Raw genomic sequence first — 23,202 nt, 5'->3', positions numbered from 1 at the left:
CCATGTTGAAAGGCAGTGGGGAGGAGTGGCTAAGAACACAGGCCTTCATGCAGTTTTGGGTTCAAGTAGTTGCCTGATGCCTGGTACATAGTACACACTCAATAAAAGCTGGTGTGTCGATGATGATGATAATTCAAGACAGAACACCTGAGCAAACTTGGAAACATCTAAACCCGTTCAGTAGGTGCATCTAAACCCAAAGAAACACACAACTTGATCAACTGCAATAGGATTCTAGCTGAAGCAATGCTGGGTTAACAGACCACACAGTCAGCTTGGAGCTAAGAAAAAATAAGCCACTCAAACTGTTGAATGCTTACCAGATGCCAGGCTCAGAGCTAGAACTTTTGGACACATCATCTCATTTATCCCTGACCACAGCCTTATGAGAAGATAATAGGATATCTTTTTCTTTTTTTGCTATACAGCAGGTCTTTGTCAGTTATCCACTTTAAATACAGCAGTCTGTACATGTCAATCCCAAACTCCCTAACTATAGGATATTCTATTTTATCATCATTATTTTAAAGATGGAGACTCTGAAGTTCAGGGAAGTTAAATAACTTGTCCAAGATCACACGGTTAATTTATGGTGAGACAGGATTCCTACCTAGATCTGTTTGACTCCACTACCATGGGTGATAGATAAAATTCCACCCGTGAGATGCAGACTCATTGCCAACTGGCCTCCTCTCCTCTTCAACTGTTTTTAAGCACCAACACCTTTCTCCTAAGCCTTAAAATGATTTTTTAAGGAGAAAGGATTAGAAGAAAATAACTTCTCTTTAAAGAACACAGATGGTAAAGAATCTGCCTGCAAGCAGCAGACCAGGGTTCAATCCCTGGGTCAGGAAGATCTCCTGGAGAAGGGAATGGCAACCTACTCCAGTATCCTTGCCTGGAGAATTCCATGGAGAGGGAGCCTGGTGGGCTACAGTCCATGGGATCACAAACAGTCAGACATGACTTAGCAACTAACACACACACAAGCACACACAAACAGACGGATAATCTAGTCATCTCCCAGATATTTGTGTAAATGGAAACATCCACACATATGGCATTCCAAACAGAAGCTCTGTATGTTTAAATCATTTTGTTGGTATTTACAGCCTTACAAAACAGTTCTCACAGCATACCTAATGAACCATAATCATCGTCCAAAGTACGTAGCTTAACAACAAATGGGGAGCAAGTGAGATAACTGGTAAAAGATCCCACCAGGATGGTATCTGTCCTAAACACTCTGCAACCCAGCTGAACCCAACACATCAGCAATAGGCGTTATACATGGAAGCAGGGGGCTGATGCAAACAAGGCACCAGGAAACTCATGCTTATCAGAATAGCTGCTTTGAGTTGGCTGCAGCCATGCAACCTTCCCTCATAGTTCAGTTGGTAAAGAATCTGCCTGCAATGCAGGAGATCCCAGTTCGATTCCTGGGTCAGGAAGATCTGCTGGGGAAGGGATAGGCTACCCACTCCAGTGTTCTTGGGCTTCCTTTGTGGCTCAGCTGGTAAATAATCTGCCTGAAATGTGGGAGACCTGCGTTCGATCCCTGGGTTGGGAAGATCCCCTGGAGTGAGGGAAAGGCTACCCACTCCAGTATCCTGGCCTGGAGAATTCCATGGACTGTATATAGTCCATGGCGTCACAAAGAGTCGGACACGACTGAGCGACTGAACTGAACTGAATGCTAATGCAAAAAGGAGGATCTGAGCAGGTCTCCCCGTGTATTTTTTAATAATTATTTTTGGCTGTGCTGGGTCTTCACTGCAGTGAGGGTTTTCTCTGGTTGCAGCGAGCAGGGGCTACGCTCCAGTTGTGATGCACAGGCTTCTCATTGCAGTCAGTTCTCTTGTTGCAAAGCACAGGCTCGAGGGTGCATGGGCTTCAGTAACTGCGGCTTCCAGGCTCTGGAGCGCAGGCTTGATAGTTGTGGCTCTCACGCTCAGTTGCTGCAAGGTATGTGGGATCTTCCTGGACTAGGAATTGAGCCCTTGTTGGCAGGCGGATTCTTTACCACTGAGCCACCAGGGAAGAACTCCCCTTGTTATTAATACTAGAATTATTGTGGCAAGATGTTTTTTTTTTTACTGTCACCACCCACTTTGAAGGTAAATTTTATGATTTCTGACTTAAGCTCCTGTGAAAGTGAAAGTGCTAGTCGCTCAGTCATGTCTGACGCTTTGTGACCCCATGGACAGTAGCGCACCAGGCTCCTCGTTTCATGAAATTCTCCGGGCAAGAATACTGGAATGGGTTGCCAGTTCCCTTCTCCAGGGGATCTTCCTGACCCAGGGATGGAACCTGGGTCTCCTCAATTGCAGACAGATTCTTTACCATCAGAGCCACCAGGGAAGCCCTCCTAAGGTAGGTCGATAAACCAGGTGGAAGTTGACAGACACGTTTGTTCTGCTGTGGCTGAAAGTGCTCTAGGTCCGTGCAGCCTGGGTGTCCTGCCATCAGGACAATTAGTACTGGAACACACAGGGAAGCTTGATAGCCTGAAATTAAACAGCAGTTTATTTATCCATGGTTTGCTTTCTCAGCAGCAAGAAACAGAGAGGGCTCTGAGCAGCAGACTTATGGACCACGTAACTACCTCTTCTCCAACAGGGTTCGGTTCCCTGACACTTGGCGCTCCCCTCCAGGAGGGGAGGGGATGGGCTGTTTTCTGATTCACTCTGGCCCGAGGCAGAGCCCCTTTGTGCGATGGTGTGCGAGTGATATTACCTCCCAAATGGGAGAGTAGACAGACCATCCATCGCGCACCCTGTGCTGTGCCTCCAGCGCCCTCTACAGGACGTTGTTAAGAACTGGATGATGGGAACTAGGAGAAAACCGGCTCCCTTTACCTGGGACTGAGTAGGGATTTCAGGGCTAAAACTGGGAAAGTCCTGGGCAAGCTGAGATACACTGGCCACCCCATTAAATAAATGGGGACCTAAATCTGGTTGTAGGGGCATGATCGTCGTCATCATTTTATGGTTGAAGTCCGGGGATGGGGAAGGGACAACAGACCGGGATTCTAAGGAAAGAGGTGCAGAGGTTACCTAGCAGGGAGAAATAAGCTATTGAATAGTGAGGCTCTTTGCCCTGAGTCAAAGCTCTCAGACCTAAAGCAGAGCCACGTATCAGATTCCACTGCCCATGCTGGGGAAAGAACGGGGGACTGGAGACTTGCATGTTTCCTCGTGAGCTGTGAATCATTCCTTTGATTTTCGTTCACTTGACAAACAGCTGCTGAAATCTATTATTTTCCAAGAACCCTCCTAGGCACCAGTAATAAAGGTCCAACATGACATGGCCCCTTGTCTTTTGTCTGGTAGAGGAGATGTCTGTCCAAATGGTCAGAGCCCAGTGGGTGCGCACCTGCATGAATCAAAGACATTGTAAAAATGTGCCCTGGAAAGGCCTTTTCCCTACAGAGCAACGAGTGAGGCATGCCTTTCAGTGGGTATTTGAGCATTGCAGGAACTGACAGGCAGGAGTCAGGCCCAGGGCCAGCGGGCAGAGGAGCATAAGACGGCTCATTGGAGTCCTTTGAATTCTGCTCTGAAGCTAGCCCAGCTTCTCTGCCTGACTCCCAGGGACTGACAGAACCCAGGAAATTTCTAACCAGAGGTTGGCTAAGTAAATTCCGTTCCGTTCAGTCGCTCAGTAGTGTCCGATTCTTTGCGACCCCGTGGACTGTAGCCTACCAGGCTTCTCCGTCCATGGGATTCTCCAGGCAAGAATACTGGATTGGGTTACCATTTCCTTCTCCGGGGATCTTCCCGACCCAGGGATCGAACTCGGGTCTCCCGCATTGGAGGCAGACGCTTTAACCTCTGAGCCACCAGGGAAGCCCAAATTATGATACTGAAATTATTATCTGAGTTAATGCTGGTAAGAAAAAATATGTAGCAAGATGGGGCTGTACATAAACTCTCAGATTGCTTCCATTGTCTCAGTCACTCAGTTGGGTCTGACTTTGCGACCCCATATACTGTAACCCACCAAGTCCCTCTGTTCATGGGACTCCCCAGGCAATAATATTGGAGTGGGTTGCCATTTCCTCTTCCAGGGGACCTTCCCAACCCAGAGACTGAACCCACGTCTCCTGCATTGACAGGTGGATTCTTTACCACTGAGCCACCTGGGTAGCCCACACTCTCAGACTAGTTTCTTTCAAAAAGTAAATGTATGTTGGGATCATACTGCTGTACAATTAAACACCCATCCAGAGAAAAACTAGAAGGGGAAACACAGAAATTGGATCCAGTGTGTTTGTAGTAAGATTAGGGGTGATCTTTTATTCCTCTTGGCAAAACTGGGCTTCATATAGTTAAGTCATTTTCACCATAAACAAGGGAAATATCTTTTTTTTTTATTATTGTCACCCTGTTTATTTAACTTCTTTTTTTTTTTAGGTAATTATTTTTTATTGGAGGCAAATTATTTTACAATATTATATTGGTTGGTTTTGCCATACATTGATATGAATTTGCCCCGGGTTTACATAAGTTCCCCCTCCTGAACCCCCCTCCCACCTCCCTCCTCCCTTTATCCTCCCTCTGGGTCATCCCCGCATGCCAGCCCCGAGCATCCTATAACATGCGGGAAATATCTTTAGTGTTATAAAGTTCACATGGACTACATTCTCATGAAAAACTACAGTTAAAAAAAAAAAACAGTGCTGCTACTAATTAAACCTGTTGCAAAAGAAAAAAAAAAAGAACAGTCCTGGATTAACACATCTGAAGTTACCCAGGAAGAGAAGAAACAAAAGCCTGTACAGGGGAATTAATTCTCCTTTCAACTCATGAGGCTTAATTATTTTGTCCGTCTTCCCACCCAACTGGTGCCAGACGTGGCATCGTAACACCCAGGCCAGAAGCTAATCCAGTGGCCAAAGATGCTAGATTAGCTGAGCTGGCCTCCAGGCAAGCTGGGAGATGTAATAAGAGCTGGTGTCCTTCCAAGAGATGATCTGTGAAGGATAACAATCCCAGGCTGCCATCAAAATGAAGAGATGGAGACAGATTCAGCTCCTGGGCTGAGCTAAACTGAGTGACAACTTGTTATAGCCCTGAGGCGGGTGTGCAGATGACTAAGGAGGGACAGGTCCTCAGAGTGAGGGCCCAGCTCCGGGGGTGGGGGTGGGGGGGGATGAGAAGGTGGGTCCAGTACCTCATAGCTCCTCCCACATACCACAGGCTCCACCCACTCCTCCTTGGTACTTCACAAAAGGTGTGAGATTGTTTAAGTCCGTTTTAAACAGGATGCTTCCTGTTCATCCAGTTTCAAGACTCCAGGGAATGAATCCCCATCACATTGTCTCCAGCCAGCACCCATCCCAGGACCCTAGGCTTCCCATGGATTGAAGAGGAAGTAGGTAATTAACTAGGACATTTGACTAGTGGTTAAACTGACTCTATCCCTGAGCTTTATCCATTTGGAAACATGGTTCTGGGGTCAAAGGGGGCCCCCTTGGAGGTTGCCCAGCACCTTGGCTCCTTGTATTTACCTCTATCTCTGGCCCTAGAAAGCCAGAAGAAGCTCGAATACACCTGGATGGAGCCTCCCTGGCCTCATCTGGAAACTTACTTCTCCCCTCCCCCATGCCTGCAGGCCAGCAAATTCCTCCAGGGTCCAGACCCTGCTGGCAAAGATTTCTGCCCGCTTCCTCCTGCCCAGATCAGTGAACCGCTGTCATTTTCAAATCACCCTGACTGGGTGCCCTTGACCCTAACCCTGAGAAGATTCCAGCTCTCCTAGATCTTGGGGTGGGACAGAGGAGGGGCAGGATTTGCCCTGAACATTTCTTCCTGGCTCCCTCCCAGACCTCTTACTCAGAAATATACGAACAAACTGCCTTTCCTCCAGAAAAGATGGTTGATAAAGGTGGAGGAGCCAGTGACAGATGTCCACCCATTCATTCAACCCTTACTGATGGTTTGAGAGTCCTGTGATGGAGCACACTCAGAGATGGGGGGGTCCTGGGCCCTTGGAGAAAGAGGAGAGAAATGCACTGACTGTCTCTACCAAAGGCCACATGCATGGTCCCATGAGTCAGAGGAGGGAAACAAACTTTCCCGTGTGCAGACACTAGGGAAGGCTTCAGAAGTGTGGTATCTGAGCTGGTTCTGAAAGGGCAGTGGGAGATGGAGAGAGGGCACTATGGGAGGCAAGGGAGACCCTGGTGGAAAGTTTGTAGCAGAGACAGAAAGGAGCAGCAACTAAAACTGAGTTCCCCTAAAACTGAGTTCTTCTGCCAAACTTATGGTTAACCTCCTTATCCAGAATTTCATTCCCTTTCTTGTCCTGCACCTGTTACCCTTCCAGATTAAGAAGTATCAAAGAAAAGGGGGGATTATAACCAAGCAGGACCCAATGGGGCCTTCAAGACCCCCCACAACATGTCCTCTACCTGCCTCTCAGCTGGAGAAAAACTTCAGCCTCCTGCTGCTGCTGCTGCTGCTAAGTCGCTTCAGTCGTGCCCAACTCTGTGTGACCCCATAGACGGCAGCCCACCAGGCTCCCCCATCCCTGAGATTCTCCAGGCGAGAACACTGGAGTGGGTTGCCATTTCCTTCTCCAAGACCTTCCCAAATAACAAGTTTAATTAGAGAAGTGATAAAATGCAAAAATCAAGGAAAACAGTCAAGTAAGGCAAAATAACAGTAGCTTAGCAATTAAACCCGGAGAAGGCAATGGCAAGCCACTCCAGTACTCTTGCCTAGAAAATCCCATGGATGGAGGAGCCTGGTGGGCTGCAGTCCGTGGGGTCGCTGGGGGTCGGACATGACTGAGCGACTTCACTTTCACTTTTCACTTTCACACACTGGAGAAGGAAATGGCAACCCACTCCAGTGTTCTTGCCTGGAGAATCCCAGGGACGGGGTAGCCTGGTGGGCTTCTGTCTATGGGGTCACACAGAGTCGGACACGACTGAAGTGACGCAGCAGCAGCAGCAATTAAACCGGAGAGGGCAATGGCACCCCACTCCAGTACTCTTGCCTGGAAAATCCCATGGACGGAGGAGCCTGGTAGGCTGCAGTCCATGGGGTCGTGAAGAGTTGGACACAACTGAGCGACTTCACTTTCACTACTTTCGTGCATTGGAGAAGGAAATGGCAACCCACTCCAGTTTTCTTGCCTGGAGAATCCCAAGGACGGGGGAGCCTGGTGGGCTGCTGTCTATGGGGTCACACAGAATCGGACATGACTGAAGCAATTTAGCAGCAGCAGCAGCAATTAAACAAAGTCAAGGACCTTTAGTCCCTCCTCAGGGGCTATAGCGGAGAAGGCAATGGCAAGCCACTCCAGTACTCTTGCCTAGAAAATCCCATGGACGGAGGAGCCTGGTAGGCTGCAGTCCATGGGGTCGTGAAGAGTTGGACACAACTGAGCGACTTCACTTTCACTACTTTCGTGCATTGGAGAAGGAAATGGCAACCCACTCCAGTTTTCTTGCCTGGAGAATCCCAAGGACGGGGGAGCCTGGTGGGCTGCTGTCTATGGGGTCGCACAGAGTCGGACATGACTGAAGCAGTTTAGCAGCAGCAGCAGCAATTAAACAAAGTCAAGGACCTTTAGTCCCTCCTCAGGGGCTATAGTGGAGAAGGCAATGGCAAGCCACTCCAGTACCCTTGCCTAGAAAATCCCATGGATGGAGGAGCCTGGTAGGCTGCAGTCCACGGGGTCGCTACAAGTCAGACATGACTGAGCGACTTCACTTTCACTTTTCCCTTTCACACATTGGAGAAGGAAATGGCAACCCACTCCAGTGTTCTTGCCTGGAGAATCCCAGGGACGGGGGAGCCTGGTGGGCTGCCGTCTATGGGGTCACACAGAGTGAAGTGACTTAGCAGAAGCAGCAAGTGCTATAGATCATATTCTGAGCCATGTCCTTGACCTATTTCACAGATAACTGAAACCCCCACCAGATGGAAGATGTTAACTACATGCTGACCACAAGCACGTAACCCCAGACTAGTTGGAACCAGAAGGTTGATGATGTTAATCCCTGATTACCTCACCACCAACCAATCAGAAGAATGTCCACAAGTTGATCATGTACCATGCAACCCTCTCCCTCACCCTGTCTTTAAAAATCTTTCCTTGAAAGTCATCATGGAGTTTGGGGTTTTTGAGCATTAGCCACCTGTACTCCTTGCTTGGTGCCCTGCAATAAACGCTGCACTCTCCTTCACCACAACCTGGGGTCAGTAGACTGGCTTCAGATTCAAGTTGGGTTTGATCACACAATAAGTCAGTTGCTTAAGTGGAGGGGGGATACTCTTTGGAGGGTTCCGATTCCAAACCCAGGCTGAATCTCAGCCTCCACTTGGCCCTCCTGGCTGGGAGATACAGGAATGAGTTGTTATGGGAGACGATTAAAGCAACGAGACAGGTTAAAACACACCTACTGGACTCTGGTAAGACCACCCCTTTCTCGTAGGAGATAATGCAATCAAAATTTCTCAGAGGCCCTGGGCTTTGAGGTAGGGAATCCCCAACATCCAGGAGAGTCCCGTGGCTGGAGAGGTCAGCAGATGGTGGTGACTCAGCACTGGGAAGACCGACGCTTCTGTCCTGTTTGGCCAAAGAGCTCTGGCCAAAGGACTGTTGGCTCAGATCCCTAGTCACAGATACCTTTCTCCACCAGATTCAGATCAGCTTCCATCCAGATTCCCTGAAGAAACTCAGAAACCCAAAGCACCTCTCTAGAATGGCTCTGAAGAACTACTACCAGGATAGCCAGTCCCCAGCCCTTGCCTCCTGCCTAAGGAGCACCTACTCTCTGTAAATGAGAGTGAAATCAGGTGGCTCAGAATCCTGCCTCCCACCTGGGGGAGCTCTGAGAACCAAAGGAGGCAATCCATGGATGCAGATGAGCTATAGAAAGTACAAGGCTCTGTTCAAAGCCTAGGGGGTTTTCGGTTGTTGTCTGCAAGGCAAGAGAGGCTGTACAAAAATTCTCCCCCTCCTGTTTTCACTTCCTCTTCTTTCACTTTACCCTGGGAAGGGGAAAATCCTGTACAGATTAGCAGCTGATATGTAAAAGTACCCAAACAACATTCTTCAAGTGGCATTTTAAGAACATCTTCTGGTCACAGCCACGTGACTGGGTTCTGACGTTTCAGTCTCAAGACCTGAAGAACTGCTAGATCAGAACAAACTGTGGGGGTGAAAGGGCCCGTAGGTCTAATGTTCCACTCTATTACGCTTTCAGAGGGTCTCCAGCCTGAGTTTGGATGCTTCCAAATGAAGAGTGGGTGCTGTCAGTGTATCCCGGCAGCCCCACTGACATTATCTCTGCATTATGCCAGACAATGTGGACAGGCTCACCATCCACTGGTCCTGTGTGGGCCTGGGTGGGAAGTCATGGGTACAGAGAGCCCAAGAATGCTCTAACCCTGCCAGCCTTTTCTCCCTTACACAAGTCCCCAAGTAAGCCAGACCAACCAAGGACAGCTCAATGGGAGTTGCGGTCCCCAAGCCATGCCAGCACCAATAATGTCACCAAGACCTGGGGACAGTTCCTACATTTACTAGGGTTAATAATAACACATATCATAACCTGTATGGGAAAAGAATCTGAAAAAGAATAGATATATGTATATGTATAATTGAATCACTTTACTGTACATCTGAAACTGGCACGACATTGTCAATCAACTCCACTCCAATATAAAGTAAAAATTTAAATAAATAAATATAAATTACTAGTAATAATAACTGCATCTGTGCTGTACATTTACTATGGAGTCAGGCTCTCGGGTGAGCCAGGCTGGGAGTGAATGATGAAGGAGTTAGTAAGAAGAAAAGACACTATTAGTGGGTTTAGGTGGTGAGGAAGCTGGGAGTGAGGAAGATGGCTGGAGGGTAGCCTCCGGCTGCCTTTGGGAGATCCCAGACCTTCACACAGTTACCTTGAATACTCCCCTGGTCTCGCCCCAGCCTCACAAATGCCTACCCTGCCATCAAGATGCAGCCCACACGTGCCCACCTCTGAGAAGCTTTTCCCAGCACCTCTATTTCCAGGTGATGCGAGACGCTCACCGTCTGCGGTTTGCACGGTCTGTGTCTCCTCCCAAGGATGTGGTCCCAACCTGAGTCACCATGGTATCCCTGGAGCCCCACTCAGGGAGGGAATTAAAGAATATTGACTGACATTCATCTTTGTACCCCAGTGGCTATTAGCCACAGTATGGTACAGAAGAGACAGATGTTCCGTGAATGAATGAATACCAAGGGGTTACAGGGCAGCATATGACCTTGGGACAGGCACCCAACCTTACACCACTTTTGTTCTCCACAGGGTTTCACGGTGAAGCTACCACTTCATTGGAAGGACTAGCTTCCCTGGTAGCTCAGAGGTTAAAGCGTCTGCCTGCAATGCGGGAGACCTGGGTTCGATTCCTGGGTCGGGAAGATTGCCCTGGAGAAGGAAAGGGCAACCCACTCCAGTATTCTTGCCTGGAGAATCCCATGGACGGAGGAGCCTGGCAGGCTACAGTCCACGGGGTCTCAAAGAGTCGGACACGACTGAGCGACTTCACGTTCACTTTCAGCTCAGCTCAACATTTGAGAATCACTCATTTAGCAAATGTTTACTGAGCTCCGGCGATGTGCCAGGATGGGTTCTGAGTGAACAAGACACAAAACCCTTTGCCCTCAAGAAATGTACATTCAACAGGGAATGAGACAAACTGTCCTTTGTGTCATGTAAACACATTCCTTCCCTTCACACCTCCTCCTTGTGCACCGAGGCCCCTCGACTTTAGCACTTGAAGGCTACAGTAATGCCCTGCCTCTGGCGTTCTTCGGACTGCAGCTGATGAAGCGTAACGAGAGAAGTGACATGGTGCCCTTTCAGTCATCAGCGACAGATGCAGGGGAGGAGGCACTTTTGCTTCCTGGTCCCCAGATCTCACTCTCGATCCACTGACAGTGTCTTCTGCCAAGGGGTGGAACCAGCCCTCTTAATTAAAATGAATTAAATAGAGTCAGCTTTTCATAATTGAATGACGCAGAAATGACCTGAGGACCACGCTTGCCCTGGGCACCTTGGCATCAGGCCTTCGGTGCATCACTGAGGTTTCCTCAGCGCTTCTGAGGCTTCCTCCTCGGGTGCATGACTTGCCTCCCTGGCTACCTGTTTCCCAGCAGAGTGCTGTTTTACAGGCATTTTGAGAGGGGTTGCCAGCCTCCAGGATTCCTCGGCAGCATTTCCTACTTTCCTGGGTGGCATGACTCTCTCACTCGGCACTGGAGATGGGTGCTGAAAGACACCCAGAACTCACTTGCATCAAATGAGGGGGTGTGTGTCCACCTTTGAGACCAGCCTATGTGGTTTCCTTGCAGAGCTAGGTGTGCAGTACTGTCAGGCGAGCGTATGCTCCTCGGTTCTGTCTCATCACAACAAAGATTTGGAGTGATGGGCATTAAAGCCCTCGGCGTGTCACAGCTCTCAGGTCTTGGACAGACCGTGTCATGGCTCTTAGACAAATCAGTGTTACAGCTCTATTTTATTTAGATAATAACAGGAAAATTCATCTTCTAGGTGTGAGGGTATATGGACACAAAGACGCTAAGAGAAGAGCACCCCAGCGTGGGAGAGGGAGAGAGCTTTGGCTCCTCTTTTTATGTGTTTTTCTCTCCCCTTGGGCCTGCCCTATGTAAATTGGGTTAGACGGGAGTGTTGTTTGTTTTACCCTAAGTCCTCACTCTGGTTCTAGGAACTTCCTTTGTTCTATTTTCCCGGGCTTTTCCCTTCCAAGTCTTTTAGCCACTGCCATTTTGGACTCCTTTTCCTGTTCTTACTACCTAACAGTACCATCTCAACAAAGACTCACGTTAAAAGAAAAAAAAACACAAAACATAAAATGGGCAAGAACTGTCTGTTTCATCACACGGTGAATTGTTGCAAACCGATCAATCCTTTTTTACAGCAGATTATCTTAACTGGGTTGGCATGATGTGGATTTGAAAAAGGTTTGACGTGAATTACATCCTTCCCAGAGTTTCTTTTCCTGTGTCCTCACTAACGTGGAGGGGTTGCTAGCTCCTAAAAGTAGCAATCATTTACATAACCCTTTTCACGCCCGTGGCACGAGGGAGGGGTGTCAATACCACCCGTCACCAGAAGAAAGCCTTACAATTTCTGCAATCACAGGGAATTCAAAGGATGGCAAATAAAAAGCAATATACACTCAGCATGGCACAATTAATAAGTATTATTCTCTTGATCCTTTTCCCATTTCTGCCCGTAAAACTGAGCTCAGCGGGTCTGCTTTCTTCTTTGTAATGCCAACTGATGAAGTCACCAACCTACCCGACCCCCCTCCCCGATGCAGGCCAGCATCAAAAACACCAGTATCTAAGAAGGAACTCCAGACAATGGTTTCTCTGCCCCGAAGCTGGGGAGGGAGAGGTGCCACTCTATATCCAAAAAATACTTCAAAGAATCAGATTTTATAAGGTGTCAGGTTGAAGATTTTCACAAGAATATGAATCTTATTCTCTGGGGTGATGTGTGGACTCACATGATTTTTCATTACTCTTTCAGGCTGGACTTGATTTGAACAAATCTGTCCCTGGACACATTCAGTCAACAAAGGAGTCTGTTGAGATCCCTAAAGCTTTAGAAATGGTTGCCTGAAAGACAACCATAAAAAGAGCCCTGAAAGACATCTGTAAGTCTGACTGGTTTTCTCACTTGAGGATGGGTTGTCTTAGAAATCACATTGGAACTGACATCTCTGCATCCCTCAGCTGTCCTATGGGCTTTCTCTATCAAATCACAAGAAGATCATTCAAGTTTCCCCTTCTCCCACCTGCACGAAAGAGCAAATGAAACCCAAGTGTGTTTTCCCCTTCGGAAGCACCCTTTGGATCATTTAAAACCCACAAGGATGGCCTTGTCTCCCCACCTCCTGTCTCGCTAGAAGCCCTCCTGGTCCAGCTTGAACTTCCCTTTTAGATCCTTCAGAGTCTTCAGTATGAAACAAGACAAGTGCATCTCTATCACTAAGTCCCTGACTCTTGGCCTTGTATACCAAAGACTTCTCCTCATCAGGAACAGACAGTGAGGCAGAAAAAGAGGGGAATGAGGGATGGGGGAGGTAACCATCACCAGTCACTGAGAATCGCTCATAAAAAAGCATCATCTCAGTTAAAACAATAAGTGCTCATCAAGCTCAGTCTCATGGTGTAAAGTCAAATATTGAATTTCAGTTGCCCTGTAAGGCCTAACTGAGATTCTAATTAGTCAGACATAAGCTGTACAGCTGGTTCATTCTTGGGACCCTCTGGGGCTTCTCAGAAGCGGCAGTGCCCTCTCACCCACAGTGTATCCCCACCAAAAAAAAAAGATACATTCTTACAAGTATACTCTACCTGATTCTGAGAACTCTTTTGGCTCAGTTTGCTCAAGTGTATGTAACCAATCACTATGCCCTTGAATCTCATACCATTTCCTCCCATAAGACTATGTCTCTGTCCCAATCTTGGCCAATCAAAACGTCACTATCCATTGGCTGACTCTGTGGGATTCATCCTTCTGATAGACCATCACGCAACCATTAAAAGTGATGTTGTGGAAGAATATTTAATGATGAGGAGGAAAGTTCATCAGATACTTGTCAAGTGAAAATTGCAGGTTTGAAAACAACAGGTGCCATAAGGTATAAGCCCATTTTAGAAGGTTTTTAATATATATGTGTATATATATATATAGCATATAATATATATAGCATATTTAATATATGAATATATAGCACAGATATGGTCATCTCTTAGTGGTTTTATTTTCCTTCTTAGTGTTTTCATCAGTTCACATTTTATGAAAATTTTTATCATTGAAAAAATGTAACTAGAAAATAGAGGAGTGTATGGCAACCCACTCCAGTACTCTTGCCTGGAGAATCCCATGGAGGGCTACAGCTCATAGGCAAAGGTTTGCCTACAGTCCATAGTCTAAGAGTCGGACATGACTGAAGCAACTTAGCACAGACGCATGCAAAATAGAAAACATCCTACTTGTTATCGGCTGTGTGCCCCCTGCCACCCCAGTTAATGTGATTAAGTCTTAACCTCCAATACCTGAGAATGTATTTGGAGATAGGGCCTTTAAAGAGATAATTAAAGTCAAATTAGTTCATTTGGGTAGGCTCTAATCCAATATGATTAGTATCTTTATAAGGAGATGGTGTTAGGATATAGACCGTGGAATGAGCAGGTGAACACACAGCGAGAAGGCATCCATCTGCAAGCCAAGGAGGGAGGTCTCAGAAGAAACCAGTCCTGCCAAATCCTTGATCTAGGACTTCTAGCCTCTAGAACTGTGAGAAAATAAATATCCATTGTGTATGCAACCTAGTTTGTTTTGGCAACCAGAGCAAATGTTACACTACTCATCCACCAAAGACTGGCCCCAAAGCCAAGACTGCCATGAAACCACCTCCCACCCCCAAACTTCCCCTCCTTTGTCTTTCTGTTGCTACGACTTCTGTGTCACTTGGCCTTGTTTAGAATACATCTGCTCCCCCTCCCCCCTGCTGCATTGTAAGCTTCCTGAGGGTGAAGTCCATGTGTTAATCACCTTTTTCTATCCCACCACAGCTGGTTCGCCATTGAAATAACCAAGGAACCAGAATGTCATTGGGGGTCAGACCACCTAGATGTTTTCTGGCGGTGGTGTGGTATGTGTGTGTGTGTGTGTGTTGGGGGTGGGTGTGGTTTTTCCAGGAGTGCACCACCTCTTACCAGCTGTGTGATCTTGGGGGCGGTCACACTTCACACCCAAACCTGAAGAGTTTAGAAAGCATTTTCATATATAATCTCTCATTTGGTTGTCATAACAATCCACCACGATCGCCCATTGTTTCCTCCAGTTCACAGGTAAGGTAACCATGCTCAGCGAAGGCAGAGAAACAAAAAATTTCATTGTGAAAATTTATAATAATAGCTAAAATGTGCTGAGTGCCTGGTACGGCACTGAACGCTTTACGTGGTTGTCCCAATTAATCCTTACAAAGAGCCTGAGAGGGAGGGATTGTCACTAGAGCTATCTCACAGGTAAACGGAGGCTCAGAGGAGTCGCCTGAGATCACCGGACTAAAAATGATGGAGTGGAGCTTAAACAGAGGCTTGATAGCCACAACCCACACTTAGAACCAATGCTGCCTCCTCCTCACATAAATCAGTATATTTTGTTATTGTTCAGTAGCCCTGTCGTGTCTGACTCTTTTGAGACACCATGGGTTGGGATTTTCCAGGCAAGAATACTGGAGTGAGTTGCCATTTCCTTTCTCCAAGGGATCTTCCCGACTCAGGGATTCAATCCTTATCTCCTGCTCTCATCTCCTGCGTTGCAGGCAGATTCTTCACCAGTGAAAGCCACCAGATATAGAGGAGCCTAAATGAGAGACGCAGACAGGAATTGCTCCAAAATTCAGAGACGGAGTTGGTCTAGACAGTCTTCTTAAATAAGGCGAGGTTTGAGCCAAGTCTTTTTCAGACATAGCTGAGTGGAGAGGATGGGGTGGGGCCCGCCTGCCTCACTTCATGCTGTTTACCACTGAGTCTCACAAGTCAAATTTAACCACTCAGGTTAACTCCTCACATCCCTCTGGAACAACCAGGCTCTACCAGCACCAGGCTGGGAGGTGCAGGGATGCATGGAGGATGAAGTGGAAGATCCCTGCCCATGAGGAGACCAGTCTCCCGCGTAGAACAATAGGCCCAAGAAGATGTGAATCAGTTATGATGCTGTGACTTCAAGGGTCTATCCAGGACCTTTGGGGAAAGCCCTGGTCTGAATTCTGCCACTGATTTTCTACGAGACTTTAGGCAAATCGCAACCCGTCTCATGGCCTCAACTTCTGCACCTGGAAACAGAATCACTGAATATGTGTTAGAGAATGATTTCTGTAGGCTACCCTCTATCATTTACATCCTATTTCTTCTCCCTCTCTCTCTCTCTCTCTCTCTCTCTTCCTCCCCTTTTTTTCTAAAAATAGGAATTTAATGTTAAAGATAGAGGTCAAAGCAATAAAAAAAGTTTAAAAGCCAACAACATGCAGATAAAAGTCACGGGAGCCAATAGACACTCAAGAAAGATGCTTGTTAAACACAAGATTAATTAATCCATTCTCCTAGGCCCACCTCACGGTTCCACACAATCAAAAACACTAACTCGGGCAATAAAATGTAAGCAAGGCAGCTATTTCTTGAAGATGGAGATATAAATAGCACCAATTGCCATTTACATCCCGCTGGGATGAAGGATGCTTTCAGAAGAGACGGTGTAAATGGATTAACCATTTCCTAGGGAAGCCAGAGGAAAAAGTTTGAGTCTACAACAATACGTGATACCTAGAGCAGCGCCCACCTGCCCCCCAGCACCAGAACTCGTGGGGGCCTCTCCTAAATTCTTTCTGCCCCTAATGCTGGACCTTCTCCCACTGGAACAGACACCTTAGCAGTGGGGACAGGTTTCTCTTGGCTTATTTCTTGTAAGATTCAAAAGATAAGAGGAATTCCTAAGGAACTGGATGGGCAGTATTTTCTTACTGAAGAACAGAAGTTGAATAAATAGAAACAATCCCCTGGGACCAATTGACCAACACAGTCTGTTTAGATTCTTTTTTGTAATTTTATTGGATTATAGTTGATATACAAATTGTGTTAGTTTTCAGATGTACAGAAAAGTAATTCAGTTATGCATATGCATATATTCATTCTTTTTCAGACTCTTTTCCCATACAGGTTATTACAGAATATTGAGTTCTCTGTACTACACAGCAGGTCCTTGTTGGTAAGCTATTTTATATCTAGTAGTATGTTCATTCCAAGCTCTGAATTTATCCTTCCCCTCCCCCACATGTTTGTTTTCAAAATCTGTAAATGAGTTAGTTTACATCGTTTTTTTAGATTCCAATTACAAGTGATGTCACACATGAGTGACAGCCACATGAGTACCCACATTTGATAACCACATATGAGTGGTATCATATGCTATTTGTCTTTCTCGAAGTTTCTTCAGATTGTTGAGCACAGTTAGCATCTTGGTATATATATGATTTCTTTCCTTTGTATTTTCTTCCTTTTCTGTTTTTTAGTGACAGGAGAAAAACTATCTGCAGAGGAAAGTTCTTCTGTATGAACTGAACCCTTCACCTTTTTCATCCCAATTTTAAGAAACACCCACTACAGTAAGATGAACCCTTCTCTGGAAGATAAAAAGGAGAGGGGTCTCCCCCTTCCCTGGGCCCCCATCATTCTTCAATCCCAGGGCCCCCTAAAGAGTAGTGGGTCTCTTCTGATTGCTCTCCAGGTTGGTTTTCAACAACCCACCCAGCATATCAAGGGGTTGTGTTCTCTAAGAAACCCTCCCCCTTCCTGAGCTGCTGTAGAAGCTTCGAAGATGTGGTGAAAATGAAAGGTTTCCCAGTAACTGTGCCCACAGGGTTCCGGGGACCTCACAAGCTGAAACCTGTGCCAAGTGACTCCTGCCTGAGGCCCAAGCAGGACAAACCATCAGTGTCGCCATTTGTTCAGTGCGTCAGAAAATGCCCCTGAGTCACCTTCATTCGCTCATCTGATAGACATCCGTGTGCATCTGTCTCCCCAGCACCATATTCTCCTCTGGGGATATAAAAACGAGAAGACAAAGCCCCTGTCTTCAGGAACTCAAGCCTTAGTGGGGACACAAGGAAGCCTCCATGATTGCTTTCTCACTCCCTACCCCCACGCCAGCCCCACAACCCCGATATCAGGAAATGAGACAAGAAAGTTTGAGTCAAGTTGGAAAAACTGTTGGGTTGGGCTGTTGACTACCATTTTGGTGGAGAAGCCAGTGGAATCTGAGATGCTGAGAATTCGCAACAATCATGGTAGCTTCAGATGGCCTTCTATGCAGCATTCTTTGGAGGTGAGGGGTAATACTCTAGGCTCCTCATGAGGGACAAGCCTACAAAAAAGAAAAAAGATAAAACAGTCACAAAGCTGGACACACTGCCTGCTCCCATGGAGAAAAGAAAATGATATAAGTAGAAAAAGATGCACATGGCAGAGATTTATATTGAGACAGGCAGTCAAGTAGGAAAAAGTATTACTATGAACCCAGGTGCCAGATAAAGGCCTTGAAGCCCGGGCCCAGGGCGGAAAACTACTACCTTTTCTGATGGGAGAGCAGTGGTGTTTAGAAAAGGTGAGTATAGGGGTTGCTTAAGTAAACTAAACTCATGCAAACCCCATCCCACCCATCTCCTCACCAACAACTAATTGGTGCCAAGAAACTGGGTCTGGTTGAGTCTGATTGGGTCTGACTGAACCTGGTTGAGTCTGGTTGCATCTGCTTAGGTTGAGTTGTGTCTGGTTGGGATGCACTCAAATGCTACCCATGAACTTTGTGGACTAGTAGTCAAATGGCAAGCCACTCCAGTACTCTTGCCTAGAAAATCCCATGGATGGAGGAGCCTGGTAGGCTGCAGTCCGTGGGGTCGCTAAGGGTCGGACACGACTGAGCGACTTCACTTTCACTTTTCACTTTCACACATTGGAGAAGGAAATGGCAACCCACTCCAGTGTTCTTGCCTGGAGAATCCCAGAGACGGCAAAGTCTGGTGGGCTGCCGTCTATGGGGTCGCACAGAGTCGGACACGACTGAAGTGACTTAGCAGCAGCAGCAGCAGTCAACACAGAGATTGAGTCAAAGTCCCACATGTGCTTCTTTTTTGGAAAAACCTCTGATTCTCTTTAAGCCTCAGCTTCCTCAAGTGTAAACTGGGGGACCTGATCAGTACTCACCATACTGCTGGTGTGAGGATTAAATGAAACAACTGTGTAAAGCTTGAAGAGTGCCCAGCAGAGGTGGAGGCTCAATATCTGATACACGGAGTCTTTCCCCATTCTTCCAATAAAAATGGTCCACCTTGAACTCACACCACAGTCTGGCTTTATCTTTCATTTTCTGCCCTTGAAGAGATGATGCCTGTTTGATTCATATCCAGAGAGAATAGTCAGAATTCAAATGGTGAGATTTGAATCATAGATGATTCTTATGTGAGAGGGAGGAAAAAGAAAGAATGTAGAATGATGTCTATGGGTAGAAATATGCAACTACTGCTAGCTACCAACACAACAGACAGAAACAGACTGAGCTGCTGGAGCCTGAAATCGGTTTCCTGGATGTTAAAGATAGACTTGCTTTGACTTAAGATGTGATCCCTGAGGACTGCCAGGGAGCTTGGGAGAAAGGCAGTTTTTCAGGCCCTATGCCAGTCCTACGGAATTTGAATCTCAATTTTGACTCCCAAGCATGATGCACTTGTGAATCTGGATAGACCAGTGGTTATCAATCTTGCCTACGCATTAGAATCATTGAAGGATTTTTTTTTAAATCCTGATGTCTAGGCTGTCTCCCAGAATAAGCAGAATCTCATTTATTTTTGTAGCTCACCAGATTATACCACCAAGTAGCCTGGGTTGAGAACCATCGGTCTAAACCAACCCTACAATTTACTGGTCAAGAAACTACAGTCCAGAGGTAAACTGACCTGCCAAAATCACATAGCAAGTAAGTGACAATGCTTGGGGGTTGAGCCAAGTCCTCCATTCCCAGGGCTCTCTGCACTGTTCTTTACTGTCCTACAGAATTGGGGATGAGAAGGGAGCACCAGGCTTCCCTTTCTGGCTTGGTGTCTTCATGGTTGACTTCTGAAAGAGGAATTTCCTAGACATGGGTGGCCTGTGCATGGGAATTCCCTGATGGACTATGTCCATCTCCCCCCACCCATCTCCCAGGGGATAGGTCCCAGAGCCCAGGCCAGGTGGTGTTCTGCTTCTAAATGGCAGCTAGTCTCTAGGTTAAAACAGCCCCCAAACTCTCACCAAGCCAATCTGAGTCTGCCATTCCCACACAGCCAGTCTTCCCAGAGACACAGAGCGCTCAGGGACTGTCCCACCACCAGGCCATACAGTTCTCAGAACTCAGGTGAGGTTTCTGAGCCCCCACAGCCTCAGCTCCTGGCTCCTCTCAGAACTGGCTGGGACAGGCCCCGTTCTCAAAGTCAGCAACCGCGACAGTCTCGAAACTAGAAGGTCTAGAGGCTCCCCGTTGACTTGTTTTTGCTCTCTTGCCAGGGTTTTGAGGGAGGTGTGTGTGTCTCAAACCTCTGATTGTCTCTGCTCTCTGACTTTTCTGGTCTGTTTTTGAAGTGGCTTTTTGTTATTCTGCCTCGGCTCACTCACCTTCCTCAGCAGCTGTGGAAAACACTCGGCCTTGCTCTGCTCCCCGCTGAGTGCTTACATTCCATGTAAACTGCTGGCCTGGTCGGGAGGGCCTGGGCCTGTGGAGTCCTTAAGAACAATCATGGAGCAGAAAACTTCCCTGTGCTCAGGAAGAGGATGGAGGAGACCTGAGAAAGCAGAGAGAACTTTCTAGGCACACGGTTACCTACAGCCTAGGCAGATCTAGAGAAGGCAGGGCTAGGGACCTCTTCTTTCACAAATGTCAGGGTTGCTATAAGGACAGTGCCAACCTGCCAGGAGAGGCTTCCCTGGTGGCTCAGTGATAAAGAATCGCCTGCAAATGCAGGAGATGCAGGAGACTCTGGTTCAGTTCCTGGGTCAGGAAGATCCCCTGGGGGAGGAAATGGCAACCCACTCCAGTATTCTTGCCTGAAAAATCCCATGGACAGTAGAACCTGGGGGGCTACAGTCCATGGAGTTGCAAAGAATCGGACATGATTGAGTGACTGAGCATGCATATACACACACCCCAGCCAGGAACCTCCATAGTCTCTTTTGCTGAAATTTGAGTAGATCTAGAATGGCATTGAGATGGTAGCCATTCATGATATGTGGCTAGTGAGTGCTTAAAATATGGCTAGTGTGACTAAGGAACTCAATTTTAAATTTTACTTAATTTCAAAGAAATTTAAATAACTACATGTGGCTAGTGACTGCTGTGTGAGACAGAGCAGCTCGTCAGCAGCGGTTCTCACAGCTGGCTGCACAGCAGAATCACCTGGGGAGACGCAACCCTCAGATGCCTGCGTCCACCCCAGTGATTCTGATTTACCCGCACAGGGCATGGACTGGGCTGCAGAGTTTGGAAAGTTTAATGGGTGACTCCAGTGTGCAGCCAAGTTTGAGAGCCTCTGGCCCAAAAAACTCCCAACAGCTCTTCTAATCCTGACTTCCTACATTGTTATGAGATTACTGGTGTTTTCGGAATTTGAGGACCACAAACCAATGTGATACACCACATCAATGAAAGAAAAGACAAAACCATGTAATCAACTCAATAGATGGAGGAAAAAGCACTTGATGAAACTCAACATCCATTCATGATAAAAAAAAAAAACACTTATAAAAGTGGGCATAGAGGGGACCTCCCTGACGGTCCAGTGATTAAAACTTCACCTTCCAATGCAAGGGATGAAGGTTCAATCCCTGATCAGGAAGATCCCACGTGCCTCGGGGCCAAAAAATTAAAACATGAAACACAAGCAATATTGTAACAAATTCAATAAAGACTTAAAAATTAATTAATTAATTAATTTTAAAAAATCAGGACTTCCCTGGTGACTCAGGGAAAGAATTCACCTGTCAGTGTGGGAGACATGGGTTTGATCTCTGGTCTGGGAAGATCCCAAATGCTGCACAGCAATTAAGGCCATGTGTCACAGCTATTGAGCCTGAACTCTATAGAGTCTGCAAGCTGCAACTACTGAAGCCCATATACTCTAGACAGAAGCCACTGCAATGAGAAACGTGTGCACTACAGCCAGATAGTAGCCCCCACTTGCTGCAATTAGAGAAAAGCCTGCATGGCAACGAAGACCCAGCACAGCTTGCTAGTGTTTTTAAAAACATTGCCATGAATAGTAGCAATACTTGATGAAAAGCCATTCAATAACCTCTTGAGAGGAGAGGAAAAAAGAGGGGTGGGAGGGGAGGCGAAAGAAGTAGAGAGAATAAATAAATAAATAAAATTATTTTAAAACATTTTAAGTGGGTATAGAGGGAATGTATCTCAACATAATAAAAAAAATACATTTATAACAAACCTGCAGCCAATGTAATACTCAATGGTGAAAAGCTGAAAGCCTTCCCCTTAAAATCTGGAATCAGACAAAGATACCCACTTTCATTGCTTCTGTTCAACATAGTATTGGAAGTCCTAGCCAAAGCAGTCAGATAAGAAAAAGAAGTAAAATGTAAAAATGGTAGGGAAGAGGTAAAAATTGTCATTATATATAGAATTTGAGGACCAAGGAGTTTACTCAGAGAATCCACTCAAGACAATGTAAGGTATTTTTCCATGTTCTAAACATAATATACATTCATGGTAGAAAATTGAGAAAATTCAGAGAAATAAAAAGAAAGTTAAAATGCCCTGAAATCCCACCACCCAAATAAAGGGTTAAAACATTTAAGTGTAAATCCTCCCAGATATTTTTCCATGGATATATCCTTCTGTTTCCTTCAAACTTGGAATTATACCATGAGTCCTATTTTGTAACTAGCCTTTATAACTTTGTTTAGTTAGTTCAGTTGCTCAGTCGTGTCTGACTCTTTGCAACCCCATGGACTGCAGTGTGCCAGGCTTCCCTGTCCTTCACCAACTCCCGAAGCTTGCTCAAATGGATGTCCATCGAGTCAGTGATGCCATCCAACTATCTCATCCTCTGTCATCCCCTTCTCCTCCTGCCTTCAATTTTTTTAGCATCAGGGTCTTTTCAAATGAGTCAGTTCTTCTCATCAGGTGGCCAAAGTATTGGAGTATCAGCTTCAGCATTGTTCCTTCCAGTGAGTATTCAGGACTGATTTCCTTTAGCGTTGACTGGTTTGATCTCCTTGTAGTTCAAGGGACTCTCAAAAGTCTTCTCCAATACCACAGTTCAAAAGCATCAATTCTTCAGAACTCAGCTTTCTTTATAGTCCAACTCTCACATCCATACATGACTACTGGAAAAACCATAGCCTTGACTAGACAGACCTTTGTTGGCAAAGTAATGTCTCTGCTTTTTAATATGCTGTCTATGTTGGTCATAGCTTTTCTTCCAAAGAGCAAGTGTCTTTTAATTTCATGGCTACAGTCACCATCTGCATAAACTTGGTATATGTGGTTAACAAATATTCATATATCACCAACAAGGTTACATGTTATTTTATCATAAATGTAAACTATAGTTT

The 23,202-nt window shown here is 46.3% G+C and overlaps 1 long non-coding RNA gene across 2 annotated transcripts; it reads right to left on the bottom strand.

Moving 5' to 3' along the window:
• Window positions 1-17,844: 17,844 nt before the first annotated feature.
• LOC148774735 (uncharacterized) lies at window positions 17,845-20,414 on the bottom strand. 2 transcript variants are annotated; one of them, XR_016035412.1, is made up of 3 exons: window positions 20,251-20,414; window positions 18,808-18,991; window positions 17,845-17,968 (listed from the first exon to the last, which is right to left on the bottom strand). It is a non-coding gene; the product is annotated as an uncharacterized LOC148774735 (long non-coding RNA). The 2 variants fall into 2 exon arrangements; XR_016035413.1 differs by lacking the exon at window positions 20,251-20,414 and adding an exon at window positions 19,891-20,057.
• Window positions 20,415-23,202: the final 2,788 nt, after the last annotated feature.

The sequence above is a fragment of the Moschus berezovskii genome, chromosome 20, assembly GCF_049115385.1.
Source record: "Moschus berezovskii isolate FMDL1 chromosome 20, NW_MosBer_1.0, whole genome shotgun sequence".
Classification (NCBI taxonomy): domain Eukaryota; kingdom Metazoa; phylum Chordata; class Mammalia; order Artiodactyla; family Moschidae; genus Moschus; species Moschus berezovskii.
Note: the sequence above shows the minus strand (reverse complement) of the source record. Positions and strands in the feature narration are given on the sequence as shown.